Raw genomic sequence first — 5,960 nt, forward strand, 5'->3', positions numbered from 1 at the left:
TGTTTACAAATGGTTTTTGTGCCGTTTTCAAATGTTAGCACTGATATGGTGTGTTTCGGCTCTCCGAGATTTTTTGGACACATATCTTTGGATGAGATCTCCTTTGAGTCTCTGTTGATCCTTTAAGTTCTAAATTTCAGAATAATTTAGATGCCCTAGATCATCCTAAAAAAATGATTTTTGAATCTTTTATTGTTCTTGTACTATTATAGCTGAATTCTACTAAAAGCATAAAAAGTTCCTTGAAATAAGCCTTAGAAAAAGTTGGGACTGAAACTGGTAAAACTATCCTAGAAATTACATTAGCATTCTCTTCATGAGTTCTTTTGAAATTTTCCCGTAAGTTTTATTGGAATTCTTCAAAATTGAATTCCCTTTCCTTGGACTCAGAATTTACTTGCAATTCTGTTCAGATTGCTCCACAAAAATCCTTCGGAATTTTAATCTGAATTCCCTCATAATTATCCACTAAATTATCTGAAAACTGGGTTGTTCAATTTTGAAAAACATATCGGTTTTTATACATCATCTTGAATAATTTCGTTTTCTGAGTGCAACGCTCTTTGTATCGATTCCATAGGCATTCATCTCGATTTTAAAATCAAGATTTGAATTAAATTTTAATTTTTTTACGCTGAATCTTTTAGTTGACAGCTCGCTCCCATACAAATATTCTGAATACTCTTGAAATTCTCAGAATTCGTTTGAAAGGATCATCAGAATTTTTTTATAAATTTCTCAACAAAATTCTTATCAAAAATTGATTAGAATTTTCCTTGAAATCATTATATAATTCGCCTCAGAACTCCTCACATATTTTGTTATAATTTGCTTGGAACACTCCTTAAAGTTGTCATCACAAGTTCATATTCGTAATCTGCATTAAAAATGGAACCGAAGTCCAAAATTGCATTCATTTTGGTGCACTGGAAATATTTGAAGTCAGTGCGATTACATTGCAGGGTGTCCATCCAACCGGGAAATCCGGGAAAAATCCGGGAAAATCCAAATCGCACCGGGTAAATGATATATATTCATCCTAAGTAGCATTCTTTTTAAATATCATAGTCTTGAAGGCCATAATATGGTTTTGAATAATCATTTACATCTTTATAAAACTTGCAATGTTACATGGAATCAATTAATTTTGTATCATGTTCATAATTATATTATTTTGTTTACACATGTCTTTCATTGTGATAAATTATCAAAAATCATCAAAATTACAAAAACTCTATTCTTTTCTTTCACAATCTGTTAGCGCACGGGGTAAACGGTGATTTTGCCGTTGTTTTTGGTTTCATTGGAAGAAAGATGCTTGATTTTTTTTTGCTACAGTTTTCTGAGTGAAGTAGTTCTAAAGCCTGAGCCAGACATACTATAACTTGTTACGAAGATATTTGAAGATAGAAAAGCAGATTCAAGCCATTAAAAGAATGACCGATCCAAAACTCCTTGCATACCCGATCATGCTTGTCATGCAAATGTTTGACACCGGACGCAATCAACGAAATTATAATCTCATGAAATGATTGGTCCAGAGATAAATTAAAAATAATGCCTGCATTTGTGTTAACCAGGTACACAAGATTAGTCAGGACATCGTAGAATACCTTGGTTAGTCTGTAAAACATAAAGATCTGAATCTATACCTCTCAGTACAAAGTCGAAGTACTTAATTATCTTAGAGATAAATCATCTAGCTCAAACCTAGGGGAAATCATCATTATCCTGAGTTCAAATCTAACCGCCATAAGTCACGAATGTGCCAAGAGAGTTATAGTGACTTTAATAATAATAATAATGAAAAGATCTGAACTCCAACAATGTTTTTTTTTTAACAAAATTAATAATTTTAAATGATGTTATGAACTCAAAATGCTCAAAAATGCTCAAAATGGTTAACCTGTAAAGTATCTCCTAGACAATTTGGAGAAATTTAAATACTTTCGTAACACATCTTTGTATCCCAGAAAATGTTATTTGGCTTATAGAACTTCAAGATATAAACTCCAGGAAAAATTTAAGAACTTTTAATACTGCGATTCTCCTGTTCAGGTAACTTGTTTTGATATATCTCGATTACTTTTTAGAATAGTCGTATCAGTTTTTGTAAACAATGCATTTGATCGTCGATTTGGCGTAGCTGGTAGCTCGCACACGCTTACTAACACCACTTGCAGGTGGGGGAAAATTATCCATATCTGATGGTAGTGTTAGCATGCATAGGCTACCAGTTACGCCAATCCGACGATCAAATACATTGTTTACAAAAGCTGATACGTCCCTTAGAAAAAGTAATCAAGATTTGCTTTTTCCGACATCCAACTACAACATTTGGGCTCATTTTTTGCAGGAGACTCTTTGATTTTATTCGAATTTATGATTCCATGAGATGTTGGAGATCTAGATCATAAACATATCAATACAAATCTCATCTCATTTTTTTTTTTTTTTTACAAAATAGACTTATTTTGGTGCTATTTTGTAGCAATTCTGCTGAAAAAATATATGATTATCTATAAACGGTTATTTTTGGTCGCCTTTTTAGTTTAAGGCAGCGGTGATTTTTGAGTTGGGTTTGTTTTATAATAACCGGGAAAAACCCGGGAATTGAAAAATTGGATTTGAATGGACACCCTGTCATTAGCAAGAATCACCATATTAGCACCCCTCGGTGGGACTTTGTATGGGAGCTAGCTGTCAACTAATAGATTTGGTGCAGGGTGGCCAGCGAACCGGGGAAACCGGGAAATATCCGGGAATTTGAAAAGAAAACGGGGGAAAAACCCGGGAATTCGATGAGAGAAATTAACCACACCATAGGAATAAATCTTTGCACCAGAATTTCAGAATAAACCATTAAACAGACTGATTTTTTACCAAATGAATGTCTCTCTCTATTTGCTGAATAATTTTCTTCAGATTCCCGCCTTATTGTTCTTAGAATTTAATCACTCACCAATATTTCAAATTGATTTTTGCGATTCAATTTCAGATGTAAAGTGCATGGGCCTTAAAACAAAATATTGAAGATGCTGGACTTAAGAAACAAATGTTTGTAAAAACTGAAACTGAACTACTCTTTTCCCGGGTTTTAATTTTATTTAACATTCTCATGATATGAATTTTAGAATGAACTTGGAATTCTGCTCTGAATTATTATAGATTTTTTTCTAAAATTAACCAGGAAACACTCTACGTAATAATTACCGTTGAATTCTTTTTGAAATTTCCTTGAAACCCCTTCTAAGAAGTTGATTGGAATCCGTCTTAGAATTCCCTTAAACCTATTCGGAGACTTTGATTTCACTGAAATACTTTTAAAAAATTTCTTTTAACTCTATCTAACTCAAAACAGGCATCAATCTTTCGAAATTTGGAATTACTTTTGTATTTAGAATCCCCTTGGAGTATTTTAAAGAATTTCTTTGTAATTGTTAGCATTTTTTTGCAATAAATTTTGTTGGAGCTGTTTGACGAATCTTTCACATTGAGGTTTAAATTATCGCCAGATGATTCTTAGATATCAGTGTCTTGTTGAATTCTCTTGGGATTCTTCAAAAATTACCCAATAATTTAATTAAGAATTTGCAATCTTCTCCACACAAATCCCGCCAATTCTTCTATCATTTTCTAAGGACTTCATGTCATAATAATTCGTAAATTCTGCTCAGAACTTCTCCTTCGAAAACTATGTGGGAATCCTCCTCAATAGTTGTTTGAAAGCAACACTTTGAATACTTTCCAATTTTACTGAAAATTCCAGGGTTTGTCCGCAAGATTCTATCGATTGTTCTGTGATTTGTTTTAGCCCTTAAAGTGCTTCCAACTTTTAAATAAAAATGGTTTTTTTCAAATCTGTGATCTTGGAAAAATTTTAAACTCTCACATTTTAACTATTTTTTCTCCAAATCTTGCATCACAAATATTGTTATTAATCCCAAATTTTGAAGAAAAGTTCTATTTTCAGTCTCTACACAAATTTCAAAGCCTCAGAATCTTGGGAATCGATCTTTTTAGTAAATAATCTTCGAGTAATTTTTGTATTGGTCTATTGATCGTGGGTATTAAATTTCATGAACCATGTTTAGTTTCACGTTGAGCGAGCTCAAACGTAAGTAGGTTTCACATTTTTTTTTTCGTGTTCAACTTTGTACATCAGCGCGAGTACTGAACGGTTAATGTTTATGTTAGTATAGACAATGGAGTGAATACACATTTTCTTTATCCGATATCCCTATCAATTTGCTCTAATTCTCATTTGCATCAAGTTCATTTTTCTGATTTTTTTTTTAATTAAATCTCTTATTCTTCGCAATTCTTTCTTAAAACCTACTCATCCAGATAAAGTCTGTTCCAGTTAGTATTTGGCCGCTTCCTTTAAATTACTGTAGCGCCTCTAAAGGGTGATACGGTCAAAATTTGGTCAATATCAACTTGACGTATTTCTTTCAATTTTGCATTTAAAAAACCTGAACACCCCTCATTTTGAAGGTGTGTGTGTGTAGAATGTTGCTCCTATTTTGATTTTGGAATTCACTCTTCAGTTGTCAAAATGCCGTCCAAGCAAGAAGAGCAGCATATCAAAATTTTGCTCGCGCATCGCGAAAATCCGAGCTACTCGCACGCAAAGTTGGCAAAATCGCTAAAAGTTGCCAAATCAACCGTTACAAATGTAATTAAAGTGTTTGGGGAACGTTTGTCGACAGCCAGGAAGTCTGGATCGGGGGGAAATCGAAAACCGGAAGCCGCTGAGACGACAAAGAGAGTTGCCGGTAGTTTCAAGCGAAACCCTAGCCTCTCTCTCCGAGATGCCGCAAATAAGCTGGGTGTATCGTCTACAACCGTGCATCGAGCCAAAAAACGAGCCGGACTATCGACTTACAAGAAGGTAGTGACTCCAAATCGCGATGATAAACAAAATACGACGGCCAAAGCGCGATCCCGGAGGCTGTACACGACGATGCTGACGAAGTTTGACTGCGTGGTAATGGACGACGAAACCTACGTCAAAGCCGACTACAAGCAGCTTCCGGGACAGGAGTTTTATACGGCAAAAGGAAGGGGAAAGGTAGCAGATGTTTTCAAGCACATGAAACTGTCAAAGTTCGCAAAGAAATATCTGGTTTGGCAAGCCATCTGTACCTGTGGCTTGAAAAGCAGCATTTTCATAGCTTCCGGGACTGTCAACCAAGAAATTTACGTGAAAGAGTGTTTAAATAAACGTCTGCTGCCTTTCCTGAAGAAACACGGTTGTTCCGTACTGTTTTGGCCGGATTTGGCATCTTGCCATTACGGTAAAAAGGCCATGGAGTGGTACGCCGCCAACAACGTGCAGGTGGTTCCCAAGGACAAGAACCCTCCCAACACGCCAGAGCTCCGCCCAATTGAGAAATACTGGGCTATTGTCAAGCGGAACCTAAAGAAGACCAAAAAACTGCTAAGGGCGAGCAGCAGTTCAAGGCAAACTGGCTTTCTGCGGCGAAGAAGGTGGACAAGGTGGCTGTACAAAATCTGATGGCAGGGGTCAAGCGTAAGGCCCGGCAATTCGGATTTGGAAAAGCGGAAGCCTAACTGAATATTTTTCCTGAATTTTATACTAATTGAACTTGAAAAAGAAATTTAATTTGATTTTTTAAATAAACGATTTCACCGATTTACACGCGTTTTCCCTTGACCAAATTTTGACCGTATCACCCTTTAGTTGTCTTAGCAAGAAACTATTGACAGCAAGAAACTATTGACAAAGACTCTTAAATTTCCAAAGTGGACTCTAAATACCATGCTTAAACGTTACCGGGAAACACTAACATCCCAACAGGACGCTTAAACAAAATCTGGTTGCCAAAAACAGTACGAGCAAGTTCTGACCAAGTATAACGGATGTATTTTGATTGACGATGAAACTTACGTAAAAATGGACTTTGGACATATCCCGGGTCAAAATTTTTACTTTG

This window comes from Ochlerotatus camptorhynchus, unplaced genomic scaffold, assembly GCF_037179485.1.
Source record: "Ochlerotatus camptorhynchus isolate MF236.1 unplaced genomic scaffold, CSIRO-AGI_Acam_v1.1 ptg000370l, whole genome shotgun sequence".
In the NCBI taxonomy this organism is placed as follows: domain Eukaryota; kingdom Metazoa; phylum Arthropoda; class Insecta; order Diptera; family Culicidae; genus Ochlerotatus; species Ochlerotatus camptorhynchus.